This window comes from Alnus glutinosa, chromosome 6 (assembly GCF_958979055.1).
Source record: "Alnus glutinosa chromosome 6, dhAlnGlut1.1, whole genome shotgun sequence".
Classification (NCBI taxonomy): domain Eukaryota; kingdom Viridiplantae; phylum Streptophyta; class Magnoliopsida; order Fagales; family Betulaceae; genus Alnus; species Alnus glutinosa.
This window is the reverse complement of record NC_084891.1, coordinates 8,173,629-8,198,905: the sequence shown is the minus strand read 5'-3', so window position 1 is coordinate 8,198,905 and position 25,277 is coordinate 8,173,629. Positions and strand designations below refer to the sequence as shown.

Below are 25,277 nucleotides of genomic sequence, written 5' to 3'. Positions count from 1 at the left end.
ACATTCAAATCATCACAAATCTCTTTTAACATAAAACCCTAATTTTCATATTAGTCATCTTTTTTGACCGGGTATTGTTAAATATTGACGAGAAACTAAAATTAATGGTAGTATTCTTACCTTAGGAGTACCAAAAAACTGAATCACGTGGTTTAGTTTTGCTTGATTGACTTTCAATGTGTACTATGGAACCTTCGAGAGTGACCTTCGAGCGTGCTTCGGATTAGGCGGAAAAAATGACTAAGGCATTAATTTTTAAAACCAAGTAGTGTTTCACAAGGTGTATTTGTAATTGGAAATGGAGTATCATGGGCCTTTGCGTTCTTTAATTGCACAATTAAGGTTAGTTTTGTATTTTTAATTCCATTTTATATTACAACACACGTCTGAATTCTAGAAGGGCAATTCTGGTATATCACACGATGAGAACAGGGGTAAAATGGGTAAGATTAGGTTAGATTGGTTAGTTTTCCATCCAAGAAGATAGACTCTCCTAACGAAGTGTTTATATCATATCAATTTGATAGTTTGGGGAACCATATCATGTGAGTTGTCAGTTCATGGTGCTTGAAAAAAATCAATTCTTTGGACACTTGCTTTCACTTAATTATCACATTACCTACATCCAAGCAATAAAGCATTAATAAGTTTTGTGAGGGTTTAATAGTCACATGTTAGCAGTTAAAGTAATTAACTCTAGTCTCTATATATAACCTGCTTAAAATAACACGTACATTACAATGTGATTAACTTTAAGAAGAAGAAGAATATGGCTTGGGGTGGACCCTAGTTCTCAACCCCTTGCTCTTTCTTTTCTTTTTTCTTTTTTCTTTTTTTTTTTTTTTATTTTTTTTTTATGGAAAACCCCTTGCTCCTTCTATTCAAATAAGCAGGATGCGTTATTTGTATGTACTGTCCTGGCCTATTATATTCCACATGTCAAGTGAACTATTTTTTTCTTTTTTCTTTTTTTCCTTCTTAGACCATGCATGGTCCATCTTGATAAAAAAGTTTCATTAATTATAGACACATAAAAAGATTTCCTCTATGATTTATGATGCGGATCTCCGTTTGTTTTTTCTTTTGACAGATTCATGGAGACTATGGAGTGGACCGGAAACTCCAATTGAAATATAATATATATGTCACCTAACAGCTGCCTTCTATAATGGCCACTTGCTCACCAAACGGTGTATATTGACTATCAATAACTACAATTTATTTATATAATATTATTATTATTATTATTATTATTTTTTTAAAAAAAATTTATATGTTTATAGGAGCTAGGTCACGTGGGTTCGATGAATCAGAGTATGCACATGATTGCACAGTCTTTTCTATCTGTCTATAAAACCTGTTCAATTTGAATTAGGTAGTCCACTCTTGTCCGGATGTGAATTGTACAATTAATAGCTAGGTGGTCCTCTTTTGTGCAGCCTTTTTTTTTTTTTTTTTTTTTTTAAGGCCTATTCTCGTACACGTCTTGTCGAATTAATATTTTTTTTTTGTTATTTTTGTTTTTTGAGGTGCGAATTAATATTTTGTTATTCTAAGCATGGAGGGACCATGTCTATTCATATTCAACGAGGTGGTTAAATTTTACTGCATTAATAATACCATATAGGGTACGGTCCTAGGTAAAAATGAAAATTAAAAGTTTAAAGGCGTGTGTGGTACACATAATGATTATTTTAATAGAATAGATATTCATATTTTTTTAGTTTGGTTATAATATTTGAATAAAATATTGAATATTATGTATTGCTTTATTTGGTACAATGTTATACGCCGGTTAGAAGCGTATACGCAGATGCGATTCTGTACAATATCTGCAATTGCAAAATGCAGATAAATGCGAATATTGCTTTGAGATATTCACACCTGCAACATGGTTTTACTAACCGCTATTCGCATATTAAGTAATAGGCCTATTTTAGTCTTTTGGGTCTTATTTGAGTATCTGTTAGGACATATTTTAAACCATTTTAAAAATAGTTTAGGTTGATTTTTAGTGTTTTGAGCTTGTTTTAATTTTTTTTTTAAAGTCCTAATCTTTTGAAAGTATATTGATTTCACATTAATTTTATTTTTTTGCTCAAATATTACATGTGAAAGCAACACAGCCAACCAAACCAATGTAAACGTAACATATACTTAATCCAACATTATTTTAGTATTAAACAACAAAATAATGTCATTTTGGTGAGTTTATTAAATATAATATATATTATCTATAAAGGGCTTGTGGATAATCGCATCCGCATACCCTAAAACTGCTATCCGCATATGCAAATAGAGATTTTTGCTAACAGTGGTAAAACATCTGTCTGCATTTACACTCCTAATGTTCGTGAATGAAATCATATTATGTGGTACATCTCTCATCCATCTTTTGTTCAAATCAACTATTTGATTCGTAGGACCTATAGATCCAATAGTTGATTTTAAAAAAAGATGAATTGAGATAGATAAGAGATGTACTGCAGAATATGAAATAACATTTATCTTTTTTTAAAACACCCTTATAATACAATTCTCATTTACATTTTTAAGAACATTTTCTTTTAATTTTTTTAAAACATAAATAGTTATGGTATAACTTCTTTTTTTTTTGTTCGTTCTTCTAATTCATGCTTGAAGATTTTTCACAAAAAATGTGGTGTTTGTTTTGTTAGTATTTTGGCCTTATTCTGTGTTTGGACAAAATCACTTATGTGCAAAGATGCTGTAAACAAGGATTCCACTTTCAGAGTGATGTCAAGATTAGAAGAAAATTCAAGTTCCTTGTCAGTCGTCCGGACGATGTGTCATCCCGTCCGGACGCCAGACAGTCCAGCATCATCCGTCCGGACGACGTGCTTCTTCCGTCTGGACACTTCACTGTATCGAGAAGTTTAGTTTCTGTGGTATTATTGGTCATACTCGTTCAAATTGTTTTCAAATTAGGTCTCAGAAACCTTGGAAGAAAACCCTGATCCCTAGAAAAGATGAACCAGGTTTGGAAGAACAAGTTAGAATGTTGAGTGATCAAGTGAAACTCATTAGCGAGAAGTTAGCATCCCTCACCCCTAATGAGCAAAGATCTGTCCTGGTTAACAATCAAAAACCTTCCAAACAAGTCTGGGTTAAAAAGGAAGATAATCTGTGTTTAGTCTCTCATACTGCACTAAAAATTCTTGATTCTTGTTTGTGGTATTTGGATAGTGGTTGTTCTAAGCACATGACATGTGATAAGACTCTACTCAAAGAAGTTCAGATGGGCAAAGGCGGGAGAATCACCTATGGAGATGGGAGCCAATCCAAAGTCATCGGTAAAGGGATCATTGACATTCCAGGCCTCGGAACATCTCAAGAAGCCTTGTACGTTGAAGGGCTCAAGGCCAATCTCCTCAGTATCAGCCAGTTCTGTGATAATGACTTGGTGGTACAATTCTCCAAGAAGGAATGCAATATATTTGACAGCAGTGGCAGATGGCTCATGGGAGGAGAAAGAACTGCTGACAATTGCTACGGCCTTGCTGGGTTGACTGCAGACCCCCAGATCTTTTGCAACAAAGCAACCATAGATGACAGTGAGCTATGGCACCAGAGGTTAGGACATCTCAATTTCTCCGATATGTTGAAAATTGCTAGCAAAGATGTTGTTAAAGGCCTGCCCAAAATAGAGAAGACTGGAAAAGGAATCTGTGGTCCTTGTCAACTAGGGAAACATACTCGTGCAGCCTATAAGAAGACCTTATGTATTCAAACTTCCAAAAACTTGGAATTACTACACATGGATCTCATGGGTCCCACTAGAACTGCTAGTCTAGGTGGGAAAAGGTATATTCTGGTTGTAGTTGATGACTTCTCTAGATATACATAGGCCATTCCTATTCGGGAAAAATCTTATGCTTTTGATACAGCTCAACATTTGTTTAAAAAGATCCAGGTTGAGCAAAATTGCCAGATCGTGAGAATCCACAGTGACCATGGTAGAGAGTTTGAAAATTCCAAGTTTGAAGAATTCTGCCACTCATACGGAATCAAGCAGGAATTTTCCTCACCTATCACGCCTCAGCAGAATGGAGTTGTTGAAAGGAAGAACATGGTAATTCAGGAGATGGCTCGTGTGATGATCCACTCAAAGAACCTTGCTCAACACTTTTGGGAAGAAGCTGTAAACACTACATGTCATATCATTAACAGGGTCTACCTTAGGCCTGAAACAAACAAGACTCCCTATGAAATTTGGCAAGGTAAGAAACCTACAGTGAAATATTTTAAGACTTTTGGGAGTAAATGTTATATACTTCGTGACAGGGAAAATCTTGGAAAATTTGATACCAAGAGTGATGAAGGCATCTTCTTGGGATATTCCACAAACAGTCGGGCTTATCGGGTCTTCAATAAAAGAACAGAGACTGTGATGGAATCAATAAATGTGATTGTTGATGATGAAGAAGTTCAGAGGTCTAGCAGCGAGGAAGAAAAGCAAATTGATTCAGTTGACTCTTCAGCAGCTCCAACTGATATTATTAAGCCCTCACCAAAAGAATCTCTGGATGAATCTTCTCCTACCACTTCAGGTTCCACTCCCACTACTTCCGAAGATAAGGATATTTCAGCTAATCCTCCTAGACAATCATGAGTAAGGCAAAATCATCCTCCTCAGTAGATTCTTGGAAATGTAAATGAGGGGCGCAGATTGAGAAGCAGAGTTATTCAGCTTGCCAATGAATTAGCAAATCAAGTCTCCTACAGCTGCTACCTTACTCAGACAGAACCCAAGAAAGTAGATGAATCTCTACAAGATGAAGGATGGGTATCTGCAATGCATGATGAGCTCCATAAGTTTACCAGAAATGATGTCTGGACCCTGGTTCCCCGTCCTGCAGAACAGAATATCATAGGAACCAAGTGGATCTTTAAAAATAAAACTGATGAGCATGGTAATGTGGTTAGAAATAAGGCCCGTCTTGTTGCACAGGGATATACTCAGATAGAGGGAGTAGATTTTGATGAAACATTTGCCCCTGTTGCCAGGTTAGAATCCATTCTTGTTCTTCTTTCTATTGCTTGTCATCTTGATTTCAAACTATACTAGATGGATGTAAAGAGTGCTTTTCTGAACGGTGTTCTTCAAGAAGAAGTCTATGTAGAACAGCCTAAGGGTTTTCAAGATCCTCACCATCCCCATCATGTGTATAAGTTGAAGAAGGCTCTCTATGGGCTCAAACAGGCGCCTCGAGCATGGTATGAGCGTCTCACCACTTATCCTTTAGGTAAGGGGTTTACAAGAGGGCAAGCCGATCGAACCTTGTTTATCAGAAATCAAGGTACTCATAAACTGATTGCTAAAATATATGTTGATGACATCATTTTTGGAGCTACTTTAGATTCTCTTGCACATGAGTTCTCTGAGGAAAAGAAGCAGGAGTTTGAAATGAGCATGATTGGAGAGCTGAATTACTTCCTTGGTCTTCAAGTCAAGCAAACTACTGAGGGCATCTTCATATCTCAGTCTAAGTATGCCAAGGATCTAGTTAAACGGTTTGGATTGGATGGTAAAAGCCGTGCTTGCACCCCCATGAGCACCAGTGTCAAGATAAGCAGTGACCTAACAGGAAAATTAGTTGATCCATCCCTATACAGGAGCATGATAGGGAGCCTCCTGTATCTTACAGCTAGCCGACCAGATATTGCCTTTAGTGTGGGAGTTTGTGCTCGGTTTCAGGCTAATCCAAAAGAATCTCACCTCATTGCAGTAAAGCGTATCATCAGGTATGTAAATGATACCCTTTCTTATGGCATTTGGTATTCTAGAGAAACAAATCTGGTTGTTGCAGGATACTCTGATGCAGATTGGGCTGGAAATGCTGATGATCGAAAGAGCACCTCAGGAGGATGTTTCTATGTGGGGAACAATCTTGTAGCTTGGATGAGCAAGAAACAAGCCTCCATATCTCTCTCCACTGCTGAGGCAGAGTACATTGTTGCAGGTAGCTGTTGTACCCAATTATTGTGGATGAAGACATTGCTAGGGGACTACGGATTCTCTCAAGATACTATGATTATCAATTGTGATAATACTAGTGTTATCAATATTTCCAAGAACCCTGTTCAGCAATCTCGGACCAAGCACATCGACATCAGGCATCACTTCTTACGTGATCTTGTGGAATCCGAGGTAGTATCACTCTAATTCATCCCCACTGAAAATCAATTGGCTGACATTCTTACCAAACCTCTAGATGGCAGCAGGTTTGAGTTTCTTCGGAAAGCCATTGGTGTTTGTGCCATGTCCTAGACGTGATGTTGTAAATAAAAAAAAATAAAAAAAAAAGGGGGGAGGGGGGGAGTCTTTGTCGCAGGGTAAATCTTTCACAAGATATGTCAGCTACTTCAGGTATTCTTTCTGACTTTCTAGTTGTTGGGCATTGATATATTATGCTTACATGTGGGTGAAACCATTAGTTTGACATGTACAAAAGTTTTGTCCTGCTCATTGTTCTGTTTGATAGTAGCTTGTCTCATGTGATGAACTCGTGCACTTTCCTAGACTCCCCAGAGGTACGCATTTTTTTTCTTCTTCTTTGACGTTTTACTCCTATTTTTTTGGATAAGAGAAGAAGTTTTTGCTTGGATAGCCAAATTGACCACAGGCTAGTTGAACCTAGCACCTATAAATTTTGGCACTCCCCACAGTTTGCAGTATCTTAAGTTTCATGCAGTATTTCTTAAAAAGTTTTTGTGCTATACTTTGCTAAATCACTGCTTGTATGCTTACATTTACCTTGCCCTCTATGAGCAAGTAAAAACTTTACCTTGTCCTCCATGGTCAAGTAAAACAAAATTTGTGCTGTCTTTTAGGGGGAGTGTATCAGATGAGGGTGTCTAGGCCCTAGTAAGTTATAAGGTTTGACTTTTGGCTAATCTTTCTCTGATTTTCTCTTTTGTCTAGAAAATCTAGTGGTTTCTTGTCATTTTTTGCAAACCTTGAGGTTAAGAGTCTTCACACACACATACATTACATGAGTTGAGCAGGCTCTCTTCATTATGTTGGCAGGGTAACTTTTGTTTTTGTTTTACTCGTCTATCACCTACATGTTCTCATAATTCTGACCTGCTCCATGACTAGTTTTTCAAGACAGGAATACGGGCATGTGCTAATATCCTTGTGGAGGCTCTATCTTTGCTGATTTCTCTCTCCTCTGATGTTCTCTTCAGCAATTTGTTTTGTATATATCTTCGTTGAACTGTTGAACTTATATTACTCTGTTTCCCGGATCCTTCTGAGATTGTTAGGGGGAGTAATTTTTTCTTCAGTTGGTTGTTTTTATTACTCTGTTTATCCTTTGTCCCTTTGTGACAAAAAGGGGGAGTAATTTTTATTTTTGGACCGGGAATGTATTTCCAAACCGGTCAAGTGATTTTTGTCCCAGAATGGCCAAAGGGGGAGTTTGTTAGTATTTTGGCCTTATTCTGTGTTTGGACAAAATCACTTCTGTGTAAAGATGCTGTAAATAGTGATTCCACTTTCAAAATGATGTCAAGATTAGAAGAAAATTCAAGTTCCCTATCAGCCGTTCGGACGATGTGTCATCCCGTCCGGACGCCCATCTGTCTACTGCTCCATCCGTCCGGACGATGTGTCATCCCATCCGGAAGCCAGACAGTCCAGCATCATCCATCCAGACGACGTGCTTCTTCCGTCCGGACACTTCACTGTATCGAGAAGTTTCTGTTCCAGCTTGATTTGTCCGGACGTCTCAGCAGCACGTCCGGACGCCTATCAGTTCTCGAACGGTTCACTGATTCTTTCCAAATTCAAGAAAGGGAAGATCAATCAACCGTTCGGACGATGTGGTATCCCGTCTGTACGCGTGTCCATAAGGCAAGAATCGCAGTTTGAATTTGACCGTCCGAACGCCTGACAGCTGTGGTCCGGACGCTGGTCCATCGTATATGGTAAATGACGATTCGACTTTTTCCGTCTGGACGTCTCCCGCTCATGGTCCGGACGCACACGCATCAGATATGGAAATTGCATGCTGAAGTTTAGCTGTCCCGACGCTCCTGCCCCATGGTCCGGACGTGCGAAGCCTGATATGGAAATAACTTGCGGCGGGTGTGCGACCGTCCGGACGATATTCTTATACAGGAAAGATTTCTCCGCGGAATTTTAGGAAAAATCCTGTCGCACAGTTGTCCGTCCGGACATCCATGGTCCACCATCCGGACGGCTCCAAGGCAAATTTTGCCTGACACTCATTCTGACCCCCAGACTATAAATAGGGGTCCTTGGGCACTTAGAGCTACAAGAATTCGGTGTGAATTCCATTAGAGTTTAGAGACGTGATATTTCCTGTAGAGCCGTTTTTCAAGTGTGCTGTGCTATAAATCGAAGTCTATCTTAAAGGTCGGCTCTAAGGTAAGGAGTTCCATTGAAGACCCCTTCAAGTAGATGAACCTGGTTGGGAAGCGTTCGTGTTGGGTTACACGTCAGAGATCAAGGTACGACCACTGCATCGGTACATGTGAGTGTTACTATCTTGTATCTAGCTTTGTCTTCTGAATAGAAGTCATTTCAATTTTTCATATTTTAATATATATAACTTTTACAAAATAATCATGTTGTATTTGTCTATCAGGGGTGTAAACGAGTCGATCTTGAGTGGTATTGGTTGTTTATGATCGGCTTGTTTGTTTTGGTATCAAGCTTGTGCTCGACACAAGCCTGAATATTTTTTGGTTCAACTAGCAATTCCATTCAATATTACATCGGCTCAACACCTTCTTCAACAAGACGACCTTGTTTAACTTTAAAACAAGGCTAAACCAACAACTTCGGGAATCGTGATCAAATGTTTGCCTTAATCAGCAACTTCAAATAATTTAAAATAATAACCTGTAAACACTAAAAAAAAAAATAAGTTAATTTTTTATCCTGACATTATTTACACAAGTTCCTTAGCAAAAATGTCAATGGAGGTTTGATAATAACACAAATTAATGTGCGTAAACCATTAAAAACATTATCAAATCCTTAGTATATTGTTATTAATATACTATATTATAAAAATAAGTTATATATTAACAAATTAATATAGGGCTTATTTTTATTATATATATACATGAGTCAATCTTTATACGAGCAAGTTCACGAGCATTAATCGAATCGACCAGAGTTTATAAGATTTTCTATAGTTTAATAATCGAGCTTAATTTCGTGTTCACGAGTAGCTCATTTAATAATTGATTCGAGTACAAGTCGAGTTTATTCAAGCCGATCTCGAGTGAGCTCGCGAGTAGCTTGGTTTGTTTATACCCCCAATGTCCATCAATAAAAAAACAGATCCCAAAGCTCTTTTTGATGAAGTGATTCGTGTGAACTGATGGAACTCTTTGTTAGAGAATATATTGAAACCGTATATTATGGTACTCTCCATATATTGAAGTGATTCTTTTAGTTTTATGTTTTCGTTCATGGTATTAGAGCTAAATGCTAACGCTAGTGTTCGATCCAAGGTCCTGTGAATTCTTTTTTTATTATTATTCTGTTTTATTGCCTTCTCCTTAATAGTCTGCAAATCTCCTCATCATAGATTTTGCATACTTCATTTGATGAAAAAAACAAAAAAAATACTCCATTGTTTTGTTTTTTTCTTCACGGCAGAACTTGTTTTTGCTTCTCTTTTTTATTTTTCTTCATTTCCCTTTGGTTTGTGTTTTGTCAAACAAGTAGTGTGCGTGAGTTGGAGATAAGTTTTACTCCAACCCACGCCACCTGTGTCTCATTTAGAGACAAAACAAACCAAAATCCCCTCGCTTTGTTCTTGATTTTATATATTAAAAAAAAAAAATCACTCTCATACACAGCAACCATCAGATCTTCCTCCGTTACTGTTACTATCCACAAGGCCCTGCCGGGCTCGGTCTCTTTGCTGCTGTCCACGTCTCACAGTCACCACCTTACCGCTCCTTCGCCATCCGTCCATCAGGCCCACCGTCCTCTTCAAGGTTGAGATCGCATCTGCTCTTATTCCTGTCACCTTCTTGTGGCTGTTGTTGGAAAAGACGATTGCTGCCCCTATGGTTGTTGTTTAGAGAAAAGGTGTGAAAAAGAAGAAGAAGAAGAAAAAGCCCATAAAAGATGTCAAAGTTGTCCACATTGTTTTGGCCTTTTGTTGGCCTATTACTTGTATTCGGCTTTTATGGTATTGTTTTAAACCCAGGCTCATTTCAACCCATTGTTGGCTTTTTATTTTGGCCCATAGATGACCCATTATGTGTTTAGCCTTTGAGGTACTACCCAAAACCTCGCTACCTAGACTTATTTAGTCCACATTTAGCTTGAAGAAGAAGAAGAAGAAGAAAGCTGTTTTCCAAACTGGGTTACATTCGACCCAACATTAAAAAAAATAAAAATATAAAACTCAAGATTTCAGAATATTTCACTTTGAGTTTGCAGGGGGATATTAGAGAATATATTGATACTGTATATTACGGTACTCTCCATATATTGGAGGATTTGATTTAATCCTCATTAATTGTAATTGATTATAATCAAATCAGATTTAAATACATTTGATTATATTCTCTCTACATACCATTTTGTATTTTCTCTATATCCCTATAAATAGGGATCATTTGTATTGTAAATTAATCAAGCAATAAGAGCAACAATGTAGCCCTTTAGGGTTTACCCTGTGAACGTAGGTCATGGACCGAATCGCGTAAAATTCTTGTCTCTATTTTCCATTATTCTGCTTTATTTTCTTTTAGTTTTATGTTTTCGTTCACTCTTTTCCACAAAACGGAATTGGGCAGCACAAAAATAAGCTGGTTTGGACCGTTTGGTACAAATACGTACCTTTATCCGGATTCTTCTGATCATTAGCTACCTTAATTTGTAGTCCTCCTGGTCCTTTGGTTGAGCACAAGCGTTCTAGCTAGAGAGAGAAAGATTGAACCATTCTCGTTTCTAATAGGATTCTTGTGAATCTTCCTGAACCTTCCCGAACCTTCTCCTTGGCTTGGTCCTCACGCTTGGCTTAGTCACTACGTTAATTTCCTTTTAGGGATTATTTTTCTTGCGAATTACGTTTGTCTTTATTATGTTTGATTTGCTGATTTCCTATTTCCATATTTAGCTTGTTTTCTCATCTATAAAAGGATGTAGATACCGTATGGCTGAATAATCAAGGAAAAATATTACCTTTGCTTGAAGCAACTATTTTAGGCCTGATCCCCTCGAAGCGATCATTATCTTCTATATTTTCTTATTTTCTCGTCTATTCCCTGATTTCACTTGATAGAATCTCTAGGATCCTATCATCTGGTATCAGAGCTGTCGTTCTGGGCGATCCGTTGGTTGCAGGATCGTTATTGGAGTAATCGTGGCTGTTGGGTGGGCGTTGGCCGTGCTTGAGAACCCGTGGCTGCTGTGGGCATTTTTTCTTTTTCTTTTTCTTTTTTTAGATCGTGAAACCAGGTTGGGTGTCATAGTTGAAGAAGAAGGGGTGTGTTTGGGCTACAGACTAAGCCCAATCCAGGTGTGTTCTAATTCCAGTACAAGGATATCTCTACTTTGGTTTTAATCTTATGTTATTACATTGTTTGGCCACAAGTTTCTATTGAGTTTTGTCCAGAATTTTGTTATCCTTAAGTTAGCTTATCCCTTGTAAGGGCAAAAAAACAAGAAAAAGAAAAGAAAAGAAGGGTTGTATGCCCTATGCACGTAATCAAAAGCGAGTGTTAGGAATTTCGGATTTAATAGCTTATTCAATGGCCACCGGCAGCTATTCCACGTGATTGTAATTCGGCTGCTCATAATCTAGCAAAGATGGCCTCTTATAACAATATAGATCTTTATTGGCTGGAAGACACCCCATCGAGTGTTAGTAACATTGTTTTTAGGGAACAACCGGGTCCCTAAGATCCTATTTTCATAGGATCAATATGGATGTATTCTTCTTGAAGTAGCAATAATATTTGTCTTTGTTCAAAAAAAAAAATGGCCACCGGCAGCGACAAGGAACAGTCTTTAGGGGAAACACAATTCGACTCAGGGTTTTTAAAGCAGTTGAAGGAGCTTATCACCCGAGTCATTCAAGAGGAGCACAGTACAGGTCCATCTCCACCTCGGACCCCACCTGCAACACGTCATCACAATCAAAATCCCAGCCTTCCGCGTATGAAGTTGGACTTCCTCGATGGGATGAAGACGATCCATCCGGTTGGGTGTCAAGAGCAGAGCAATTTTTTCGCTTCCATGGGACGCCTAAAGCTTCAAGGGTTGACATTGCATCCATCCATCTTGAGGGCGAAGCTATTCAATAGTATGATTGGTTCGAGGCAAGACATGGGATGACTTGGGCAACATTTGTTGAAGGACTTCTGGTGCGATTCAGCCCCTCCGCATTTGAGGACGTCGACGACGAACTAGTTAAGATCCAACAGACCTCTTCAGTTAGTGAATACCAAAGCCGATTTGAGCGCTTAGCCAACCATGCCCGCGATTGGTCTAAAAGACAACTGATCGGTACCTTCGTGGAGGGTCTTCGATCGGATATCAGGAGAGAAGTTAAGACTTACCAACCACGGACTAGACTAGCTGCATTTTTGTTTGCAAGAGTACAGGAAAAAAAGCTTAGTGAAGAAACACGCCAACCAACTCGGGCTTTCAGTCGGCCAACCACTGGAGGAAATGGCTCTTATTCGACGCCATCTTGAAAAACTGCCCGTTTGACCTAAGAAGAACTTAAAGAAAAAACAGCAAAAGGACTTTGCTGGCATTGTGATGAGAAGTGGCATAGAGGGCAAGGGAAACTATTGATGATCGAACCAATGGTGGAACAAATAGCGCCAGAAACAGATAGTGACGAGGCTGCAAGAAGACGATGAACCTAGGGGTGGAGATGACGGCGAGGTGACTTACACTGCGCATGACTTGGCTGGCTACTCAAATCCTCAAACTATGAAGGTTAACGGTCTTCTTAAGCGCTAGCAAGTTACAATATTGATTGACACAGGTAGCACTAATAACTTCCTTGATGAGAATATTGCTAAAAAATTCTCAATTCCCATGGAGGATTGTGAGCCGTTTGAAGTCACATTAGCAGATGGGGGTATCTTAACGTGCAAAAGTAAATGCTCAAATGTTAAGTTGACAATACAAGATCAGGAGCTGCGAGCTGATTTCTACTTATTACCGCTTGGTGATTACGAGGTGGTTCAAGGCATTGAATGGTTGAGGACTCTTAGCGATGTACTGTGGAATTTCTCTAAGCTCACTATGAAGTTCACCTTGAATGGGAAAAGAGTAATACTTTGTAGGAGACGTGGTAACAATGTCAGCACTATCAGTAGTCACGGCATGGAACGCATTTTGAAGAAGAGTTGCAAGGGATATTTGTTACAATTGAGAAGTGCAGCTACAACAATACCCGAAGAATCCAGGTTAGCACTAGCACCATTATTATCAGAATTTTCTGATCTTTTTGATGAGCCCAACGGCCTTCCACCCCAAAGATCCCATGATCACCGAATTCCCCTCTTGCCTAGGAGTACACCAACCAATGTGCGGCCTTACTGCCACCCTCACTTTCAGAAAAACAGAGTTTGAAAGGATAATGCAGGAGATGCAAGATGTTGGCCTTATCAGACCTAGTGTCAGTCCCCATTCTTCTCCAGTATTATTAGTGCGCAAAAAGGATGAATCTTGTCGACTGTGTGTGGACTACCGTGCTCTAAACGGTATTACAGTTAAAGATAAGTATCCTATTCCTGTGATAGATGAGTTACTTGATGAATTGGATGGCACACAACACTTCTCTAAGCTGGATCTCCGCTCGGGTTACCATCAAATTCGAGTCCATGAGGACGATGTGCCAAAGACTGCATTCCGAACTCATGATGGTCATTATGAATTCTTGGTGATGCCCTTTGGACTGACCAACGCACCATCGACTTTCCAGAGTCTTATGAATGACATCTTTCGGCCATATTTACGTAAGTTTGTTTTAATTTTCTTTGATGATATACTCATCTACAACTCGTCTCTTGATGATCATTTATGTCATTTGCAAGTTGTATTTTCTTTGCTTCGAAAACATTCTCTCTTTGTAAAGACGTCCAAGTGCAGTTTCGCAAGTCCCATGGTGGAATATCTTGGTCACATTGACTCCAAAGATGGTGTCGCAGTAGACCCTTCTAAAATTCAAGCCATGGCCGATTGGCCAATTCCGAAGACAATTAAGGCTTTACGAGGCTTCCTGGGTTTGACTGGCTATTATCGTAAGTTTGTACGCGATTATGGTAAGATTAATTCCCCATTAACAGCCCTGCTCAAAAAGGAGGCCTTCTAATGGGCGGAGACCGCAGAAGAAGCCTTCAACAAGCTCAAGCATGCCATGACAATTACACAAGTGCTTGTCCTGCCAGATTTCACTAAAACTTTCATCATTGAGAATGATGCTTCTGGGGTTGGTATCGGTGTTGTACTTATGCAAGAAGGACGACCACTTGCCTTTACCAACAAGGCATTGTCCCCATTACACCTCAAAATGTCGGTCTACGACAATGAGATGCTAGTTGTTGTCCATGCTGTTACCAAATGGCGACATTATTTAATTGGTCGTCAGTTCCAGATTCGAACTGATCATCGCAGCCTGAAATATTTATTGGACCAACTGATCTCTTCCATGGAACAACAAAAGTGGGTAACTAAATTGCTCGGATATGACTATGAGACTGTCTACAAGAAAGGGGTCTAGAATTTAATGGCTGATGCACACTCACGCATTCCGGAGCAAGCTGAACTCCATAGCATATCCACACCCACATCGTCTACTCTAGAGCTAATCAAGGAGGAGCAGCAAAATGACCCTGAACTGCAACAGATTGTTCAACGACTAACCCATGATCCCTCCATTCCACATTACTCACTGGCCGTGGACCATCTCTGCTACAAGGGGCGCATTATTTTGGCCTCTCATTCCACTCACAAAGCTACTGTTTTGCGGGAATTACATGCGGCCCTTAGTGCCGGTCATTCTGGGTTCCTTTGAACCTATAAGCGTATTTCCAGACTATTTTATTGGCGAGGGATAAAGAGCGATGTCAAGCAATTTGTGGCTGAATGCGAAGTTTGTCAAAGACCTAAGGGTGAAACCGTAGGAAGCCCTGGACCTCTGCAACCATTGCCTATTCCAACCGACTCTTTGATGGATATCTCAATGGACTTCATCTATGGTTTACCATCTTCCCATGGTAAAACATCTATCTTTGTTGTGGTGGACCACCTAACGAAGTATGCCCATTTTTGTCCCGTTAGCCATCCCTACACGGCCTCGACTATTGCCCAGTTCTTCGTGGACAACATTGTCAAATTTCATGGAGTTCCCCAATCGATAGTAAGCGATCGTGATAAGATTTTCACATCCAACTTTTGTAAAGAGCTTTTTCGTTTGCAGGGCACTATGTTAAAGATGAGCACTTCTTATCATCCCCAGATGGATGGACGGACTGAGGTGGTGAACCGGTGTTTAGAGAACTACTTGCGTTATTTTGCAGGAGATAAGCCCAAGGAGTGGACACGATGGCTTCCATGGGCTGAGTGGTGGTATAATACCACTTATCACTCTGCTACAACAATGATTCCCTTCGAAGCAGTCTACGGGCGACCTCCCCCAATTCTTTCAACATATACCTCAGGCTCCTCAATAGTAGATCAAGTTGACCGTGTTCTTCAAGACCGTACTCAAATCCTGCGATTGCTTAAGGACAATCTTACTGCCGCCTAGGCCCGCATGAAGCATCAGGCTGATAAGCATCTGAGTGAGCGTGAGTTCAGCATTGGTGATTGGGTCTTTCTTCATCTCCAGCCTTATTGCCAAATCTCTATTTAGGTGCGGTCCTCCATGAAGCTCTCACCTCGTTTCTACAGGCCGTATAAAGTACTGGAGCGCATTGGTTCAGTCGCCTATCGTCTCGATCTTCCACCAGACTCCAAGATTCATCCAGTCTTCCATGTTTCTTGCCTGAAGAAAAAGTTGGGTGAGCATGTATTTCCCCAGTATCATTTGCCAGACATTACTTCTACAGGCGATATTCGTGCTCAACCTTCTACCATTTTAGATCGTCGGCTTGTCAAACATCATAATCGGGCTGCTGTTGACGTTCTCGTCCTGTGGGCTCGCTTGCCACCAGAAGATGCCACGTCGGAACCTTATGAAACATTTCGGGAACGATTTCCCGCTTTTGTTGATTCTCAACCTTGAGGGCAAGGTTGTCTTTAAGGGTGGGGGAATGATAGGATTCTTGTGAATCTTCCTGAACTTTCCCGAACCTTCTCCTTGGCTTGGTCCTCACGCTTGGCTTGGTCACTACATTAATTTCCTTTTAGGGATTATTTTTCTTGCGAATTACGTTTGTCTTTATTATGTTTGATTTGCTGATTTCCTATTTCCATATTTAGCTTGTTTTCTCATCTATAAAAGGATGTAGATGCCGTATGGTTGAATAATCAAGGAAAAATATTACCTTTGCTTGAAGTAACTATTGGAGGCCTGATTCCCTCGAAGAGATCATTATCTTCTCTATTTTCTTATTTTCTCGTCTATTCCTTGATTTCACTTGACAGAATCTCTAGGATCCTATCACTTTCCTCTATCCTTATAATGAGGCTTCCTTTTCTTCCTCTAGATCTTTTCTTCTCTAAGGGCAGTGATGGGGTGTGGAGTAGTTTTTCTATTATCTAATTGAGATATGATACCTTAAGACATAATTCCTGACCATCTTTGTCCATGTGACAACTTTTAATTTTTTTTTTAATTTTTTAATTTTTTAATTTTTTTTTTAAAGAAAAAAAACCATAAAGCTAATTAGGGGATCACCTTGACACATGGGTAAGGTAGTTAAAAGTAGTGTCTTGGAGTGGCAAAAGATCATATCTCTATCTAATTTTGACACAACAATCTTTTTTTATTTTTTATTTTTTATTTTTATTTTTTATTGAGAGAATAATATCTACAAGGATTTTGGCATATTATGCTCTTTGTGCCCTTTAATGAGAGAATGACGTATCAACGAGAAATACTAAACATAATAAAGTCGAAAACACTAGATTTTTCTCCATGGCTTACAAGAATGGCAAAAGGAAAAACAATCCATAGATTTTTCTTCACACCCCGGTTCTGGCCTAGCTCCCTATTCGTGCATCTCTTTCACTTCGTTGAAGCAATATGCAAGTTCTTCAATTCTTTTTTTTTTTTTTTCCTTCCTATTTTTATAATGCTTTTGTTTTTTCTATTCTTGTAATTAAGCCATGAACAGTAGTAATTTATATGTTCGTCTTTTATAGTAATTTCAAATTTGTTCAAACATGGCATCGGGATCTTTGCTGGCCTGTTCAAAAACCTAGATCTTTGAGAGCATTTGACTTGTTGGGTCTCATGGCCATTTCCCGTGTCATTATTCTTCTGGGTGTGAAAAAACATCCCAATTGTTCTTTGTAGAAACAAGGTTAATGCAAAGACAAACTTTTTCTTTATTGTCTTTATGGTTTATGAGAAAAATTATGTAATGCATAGTTTGGTCCCATGGCCAGCCACTTTTGGAAACAAGGCTTTATAGCCATTTTTAGTGGAGGAACAACGTAATATGATGCTGTGAACACGCCAAAAGAGATGCATGCATGGGTCGGGCTTGCTACAATTATGTTGACGAAGCTGGTGTGGGACACGGTGAACTTGGATATTTGGCAAGGATCGTGACACGGGACAAAACTAAGATTGTTCTGACAGCGTATGATGGTAACATAAACTATGAATTGAAGATAGAAAATAATTTAATTAATTAATACTTCAAAATTTGATTCCAAAATAATACAGATATGCCTTTATATAGATAAAGTTTGAGTATTTTCGAAGAAGAATACTTGACGAAAAAGAGAGAAATAAAAATACAAAACATAATCGTAAACTTGGAAAGACAAAGTAAATTTATTGTACAAAAAGTAAAATATCTTATTCAAAATATTTTGTATGATTCTTTCCATTCATAGGCTGATCTTATTTAAGAAATAATCTTCAAATCTTATGCTTGATCTTCTCCTGCATTAGTCTCACCGGGTTGCAAAGAATTTGTCATCGAATTCAAATCATCTTTGGCTCGATCTTTTGGATGTCCAATCAATTTATTCAATTCTACACTTCTCAACACCAAGGCAACTTAATACCAGAAGAAGGTAAACTTGCAACCAATCACAACATGACTCTGAATGTTAAATCTGAAGTTACTCGCATGAACTTGAGATGAAATATTCTTTACAAGCTTTTGATTGATTGTCATAAATTCACTATCCGTAAATTTTTTTCAAAATTTTTCAATTCTTTCTTGACCATGAATAATCAAAATTTCTTCCAACATGCTAAAACAGACGTCAAGATTTTCTTTAGGAAAATTTGGTAAAAAATTTTCAATTCCAAGAAAATCAACATAATAATTTTCTGAAGACCCTATTGAGATATTTCACTCTTTGGACTTTCATTAAACCCTATTCGTGCATCTCTTTCACTTCGTTGAAGCAATCTACAAGTTCTTCAATTCTTTTTTTTTTCCTTCCTATTTTTATAATGCTTTTGTTTTTTTCTATTCTTGTAATTAAGCCATGAACAATAGTAATTTATATGTTCGTCGTTTATAATAGTTTCAAATTTGTTCGAACATGGCATCGGGATCTTTGCTGGCCTGTTCAAAAACTCAGATCTTTGAGAGCCTTTGCTTTGTTGGGTCTCATGGCCACTTCCATGTGTCATCATTTTTCAGGGTGTGAAAAAACAACCCAATTGTTCTTTGTAGAAACAAGGTTAATGTGAAGAAAAAAGCTTTCTTTGTTGTCTTTATGGTTGATGAGAAAAATTATGGAATGCATAGTTTGGTCCCATGGCCGGCCACTTCTGGAAACAAGGCTTTATAGCCATTTTCAGCGGAAGAACAACGTAATATGAAGCTACAAACACGCCAAAAGAGATGCATGGATCGGGCTTCCTGCAATTATGTTAATGAAGTTGGTGTGGGACACGGTGAAGTTGGATTTGGCAAGGATCGTGATGTGGGACAAAACTAAGATTGTTCTGACAGCATAGGATAGCAACAGAAACTATGAATTGAAGATAGAAAATAACAAATAGGAAAGAAAAAATCCCTAATTTCCTCAAATAAGCAAACAAAGAAATAACTTTGAAAGACTTTAAAATTTAATTGGTACTTCAAAATTTGATTCCAAAATAATACGGATATGCCTTTATATAGGCAAAGTTTGAGTATTTTCGAAGCAAAATATTTGAAGAAAAAGAGAGAAATAAAAATACAAAACATAACTGTAAACTTGGAGATAAAGTAAAATTCTTATACAAAAAGTAAAATATCTTATTCTAAAAATAATCTTCAAATATTTTGTATGATTCTTTCCATCTATGGGTTGATCTTATTCAAGAAATAATCTTCAAATCTTATGCTTGATTTTCTCTTGCATTAGTCTCACTAGGTTGCAAAGAATTTGTCATCGAATTCAAATCATCTTTGGCTCGATCTTTTGGATGTCCAATCAATTTATTCCATTCTATACTTCTCAACACCAAAGCAACTTGATACCAGAAGAAAGACAACTTGCAACCAATTATAACATGACTCTGAATATTAAATCTGAAGTTACTCGCATGAACTTGAGATGAAATAATCTTTACAAGATCTTGATTGATTGTCATAAATTCACTATCTATAAAAATTTTCCAAAATTTTTCAATTCTTTCTTGACCATGAATAATCAAAATCTCTTCTAACATGCTAAAACAAATGTCAAGATTTTTTTTAAGAAACACTAAAAAAAAATTTGCAATTGGCCACTTGCAAGTTGCCACGTGTGTGGGCCCATACACGTGGCATCTGCCACGTGGCAAAATGCAAGTTTTTTTTTTCCCAAAAAAAAAAAAATAGTAACCACAATATATATATATATATATATATCCATTTTCCCCCCAAAAAATATTACAAAAATATGAGGACAACATTTGAAATTTACCATAAACACAAAATCAAATTAAGCACATCAATAATTATAAATCCAAAACAATAATAGATTATTTACTAATAAACGTTATTGTTATTAACAAAACAAAGTTACACAAAATATCTACAAATCTGAAGGCCGTCCTTCCTGGGGATCATGAGTTCCCGTACCAGGCGTGTACTCGCCAATAGGCGATTGCTGCGCAAGGGACGGTGTAGCAGGCGATGGTGTCCCAACGGGGGAGTGCTGGTTCAGCTGTCGTCCAATAGGCGACAACGGACCAATCGTTGTCACATTAACTGCAAGTAATGAAAACATTAAAAAATTAGAGTATATGCATATCAAGTCCATAACATTGACTAAAAATAAGCAGTTTATACAATATTAATCATAACTGCAGATGCACTATTAACAGACGACGTACCACCTTCGTTTGGAGGCACTACAAGAAATTCGTCCATTAGGGGCGACACTATTAGCGTCGAATAATAGTTGACGCTAATAATCGACTATTAGCGTCGACTTTTGACAGTCGACGCTAATAGTCGACTATCAGCGTTGACATCTTACACTATTAGCGTTGACTCCATAGTCGTTGCTAATTGTACAAAAAAACACACTATTAGCCTCAACTTTGTTGTTGACGCTAATGTGTCGATGCAAATAACCTGGTGGGAAATTTTGCCTTGCGCGGGTTGAAAAATAGCAACAACATTTTCGTATTAGCGTCGACTTTCGTCGACGCTAATAAAAAACTATTAGCGTCGACCCCATGTCGACGCTAATGAGGTAACAAAAAACAACTTCAGCGTCAACAAGCTATTGTCGACGCTGATAACCTATTATTAGCGTCGACATATAGATGTCGATGCTGATAATTGGTCATTAGCGTCAACCTTAGAGTTGACGCTGATAAATAAACTATGTTATTTTGGTAAAAAAAAAAAAAAAAACAATTAAGTGGTTGTTCTTGGCAAAAATAAATAAAATATTAAAAATTAGTATTAGTGTCGACAGCTACGTGTGGATGCTGATGGTATACTGATCAGCGTCGACTCTCAGATATTAAAATGACCTCTTTTGAACTTTTGGCGAAAATTTAGCGGGATCCATTGGCACTACTCATATATTTCGCACTTAAAGTCTAAAATTTTATCTCTCACTCGACACTCTCTTTGCCTAAATATCACGCCATTCTCTCTCTCTCCTTCTCTCTCTCTCTCCTGCGGTTCAGCGACCCAGCTTGACCACCACCAGGTAAGGTTGCACTCTCTCTCACGCTCTCATCCACTTTTACTTTCCTCTTGTTCAGATTCCTAGGGTTCTGATTTGGTTCACTGGTTGTTGTTAGGCGTATAGTATTTTAGCTAAAATAAAATACTATTTTACTGGAATAGTATCAGGGCCGAGTGGGGTTGAATATTGGAATGGAAGGTTCGTTTATTGCGTTCTGGGGTGAGAGATTTGAACCTGGTTAAGGATAATCTGGTGGTCAGGAACGCTTTTTGGGGTCGACGAAAATGGCTCCTTTAATGGGTTTCCCGTCACACCCAACAAGCTTTTTATGCAAGAGGTACTGATTCTCATGCCCCTTTTAGTGTTCACCTTTGGTGGTTGTGTTTCAAACGATTAGAGCTGAATATGGAGAAGGTTTTGAGACTTTTAGACCAGATGGGCCTCTAAAGGTTGATGTGGTAAGGATTTTGACTCATCTTATATGCGTGTTTCAATTGTTTTCTCATATATTTGTTGAATTTGGTTACCATGTTATGCTTATTGAAGCGGGATGAGGGTAGCGCATTGCAAGAAGGTTTTCTTAAGCGAATATGCTATGCAATGAAGCCAGATGAAGCATATGGTCTTGGTTTATTTGACTCTGTCAATTACATCCACTTGTTTAAAGAACCTACTGGAGAACTCGGTTGGAGTGGTTATGTGAAACGTTTTAAAATCTAGTTAAACTCTATTTCTTTTTTGACAATACATGGTTGGTCAAAATGGGGAAGGGATGATCTTTTGAAGGTGAAGAAAAAAAATTACTAGCTTTACCTGTGATTTTAGATTACAGATGCAGTCATTAATGCAGTTCATGTCCTAGATTATGAGGTCACAAATGCTAGGGTGTTTACATGTTTGCCTCTCCAGAATGGAGTTGTTTTTGAGTGGAAGTACTCCTGTAGATGACTTATGTGTTGGACATCCATTTTCACTTGATTGAATGTTCTCTGTTTTTATGTTCTTGGAGAATGCTAAGGGAAAAAACACTGAAAAATATTTCAGTATCCTAAGGAAAGGGATCCATTCTTGAGTAATGGAAAAAGCTTGATTTTGAGAGTGGCTAACAAAACATGTTTTGTTGCAAGTTATTAAGTTAGTCTAAATCTTCCTAAAGTAGAAGAAGACATGTGAATAAAGATATGTAAGTAAGTGTGTATATTTGTGCATGCATTTATTTGGATTGTTTAAAAGTCAAATTGAGGAATCTAATTATAAATTTTCTTCTCTTTCTGAAAGGTGGTGCTTTATTTTTTATTGATCATAACCAAGGGGATAAATAATGAATAACGGTAGACTTTGTTTCCTTCAGTTCTTAGAGTATCTTAATTTTTTCTTTGAGAATGTTATGAGTATTGTGATCTTTAAGATTTTTGAAATTTACTGATTTTATTGCATAACTGTTGGATGGAGTACACCTTTCAATTCGGAGTTCTTTTCTGCTGAGCAATTCAATTATCATTATTGGGTTTTGATTTCAGGAAGTTTTAGTTGTGTTGGTAGAAGACCATTTTCATCTTTGAGAATGTTTACTGGAAATACAAGCGTAGTTAAGCTTAGTGTCACCTTAAGTTCAACAAATACAAGTGTAGTTAAGCTTAGTGTCATCTATGCTTACTGGATAACGAACTAATACTAGTTCTGATTTGGAAGGAATTTTGCTACCTCTAATTTGTGGTTTGATGTTTGTGTGTTGACGTAACACGATCTAATTGTTTTTCCACTGAGCAGTTCCAAGATATAGATGGATGCATGCATTTTCCTATTTATATTTTCCTAAGTAGATCCTCATTTTCTTTATTTTTTCTCTTATTTTTCAGGTTGTCCTGTTGGAATCACAGAATAGGATTGGTGGTCGAGTTTATACTGACTACTCATTTGGTTTTCCTATTGACCTGGGTGCATCATGGGAAAGTAAACCTCTCATGAGAAATTCGAGTGTCATCTATTTATTAACTATAAAACTTATATATCATACATGATACCTTAGGTTGAATGGAGTTTGCAAGGAGAATCCCTTGGCATGATTGATTGGGAGACTAGGACTACCCTTATACCGTACTAATGAGGATAACTCTGTGCTGTATGATCATGATTTGGAAAGGTGAGTAGGTGGTACTTTGTTGCTTTTGATGTGCTAAAACTTCTCTTATTTCTGCCAACTTGCATGAGTTCCTTTCATTTCTAATTCCAAATTTCATCTTTTCAGCGTGTTTGTTATATGTAAAATGTAAAAAGTTTGAATTTGTTAAAAGGGATCCATTTGAAAATAGGGATTGGATCCTCTTAGCTATATTAAGACTTAAAAAAGAAGAAGACTATTTCCTAATGTTACTGTGGTTCTAGTCAGGTTTTATTGATACACTGAATTTTAATGAAAGACAAATAACTCATTCAAATGTACCGTTCGAGTGATTGTGGTAAAATTGTTGATACATTTTTTTTTTTTTTTTTTATCTTTTCCTTCATGTTTGTGGCTTCCATATCTTGTAGGTTCCCTCTCTCCAACTCTTGCTGAACTTAATGATTGTGCTTCTCGCAGGGTTTTCTTTTAAATTGCTTAAACTCTGGTAGTTGTATCATAATGATGGTTGAAAAGCCATAATATTGAAGTAAAGCTTTGTAAAATTTAGTTGATTATGTTATCACTGGTTAAAAGTTCCTAAGTATTATTTTATGTTATTGTGTTGTGTCTTCCTATAAAAATAGCAGTAATTTCACTTCATAAGATTTTCTCCATGTATGGATTGCATTGTAACATCGAGAGTTTAAGCTTCGTTTCTATTTTGTGACATTTCTTCCAGTAACTGGAATTTCTACACTCTGAAGTAATTTTTCTTTCAATCTCTAAATTTGGAGCTCTGAATGGATAATTGTTTTGATTTCATATTTTCTTTCTTCTTTGCGGCTATGCTCTCTTTGATATGGAAGGGAATCACGTGCCTCCAGAGTTAGTCACTAAAATTGGTGAAGTATTTGAGAGCATTTTGGAGGCAAGTGATCTTTTATTGTTAATTATTCGATTTTAGTTTCTTAGTTTTGTTCCTAGATAACATTGTCAAAGTCAAATGCAATTGCTGTAAATGCACTCAAATTGGATCTTGTGCTTCTAGTAATTGAGCTTCAAGTGGTATTTTGTCTAATGACGGACATTCATTTACTTGTTTTTTTTTTTTTTTTTTTCATGAATGCAGACAGATGAAATAAGACAGGAATTTGATGAAGATATGTCCATCCTGCGTGCTTTCTCAATTGTTTTTGAAAGGAGGCCAGAATTGAGGTTCAATCACATTAATTTCCATAATTGTTTCGTTTCTGCATTTCTTGACAGTGAAAAGATGATTTACTTAAATTGACCCTTGCATACAGGATAGAGGGCCTTACCCATAATGTGCTTCAGTGGTATTTGTGTAGAATGGAAGGCTGGTTTTTTCTGCGGATGCTGATACCATCTCAATAAAATGTTTTGGATCAGGCAAGTTTTATCCATCAGAAGTTTAGATATTGCATGGCTTCTTGAAATCTACATGGTGCATTAAAGGGGAATTTCATATTTTCAAGATGAATGGCAAAAGAAGTGTACAATGGCAGACAGTAGAATCTTAGGTTTGCATTGTGGTTTCTTATGTGGGAACTTGAAATGAGCAAGTACTGGTTGACAAGATTAAAGCTTTTAGAATGCGTGTTTTCTTTTCTTTGTGCCCAATCTTTCATTTTAGCCGGTGGCAATGTAGCATAGAAATATTTGGTGGGAAACTGTTCTTGCATTTCATATGCAGAGTAACATCTATATGCTATTGAATTAATTAGATTATAAACCCAATGGAAATCATAGATATATTTTTCTTTAATTGTTCTACTACTTGTAGCCTATACAAATTGGGGTAACTTTGATTCAGCAGTCAAGTAGTCCTGTCTCCCATGAATGCCATAATCTGTCTTA

The 25,277-nt window shown here is 37.7% G+C and overlaps 1 long non-coding RNA gene across 3 annotated transcripts; it reads left to right on the top strand.

Moving 5' to 3' along the window:
• Nucleotides 1–21,208: 21,208 nt before the first annotated feature.
• LOC133870705 (uncharacterized) lies at nucleotides 21,209–24,330 on the top strand. Of its 3 annotated transcripts, XR_009900772.1 has the most exons (5): nucleotides 21,209–21,316; nucleotides 21,411–21,753; nucleotides 23,155–23,248; nucleotides 23,325–23,438; nucleotides 24,266–24,330. It is a non-coding gene; the product is annotated as an uncharacterized LOC133870705 (long non-coding RNA). The 3 variants fall into 3 exon arrangements; XR_009900771.1 differs by having other exon boundaries at nucleotides 23,155–23,438; XR_009900773.1 differs by having other exon boundaries at nucleotides 21,210–21,321; nucleotides 23,155–23,438.
• Nucleotides 24,331–25,277: the final 947 nt, after the last annotated feature.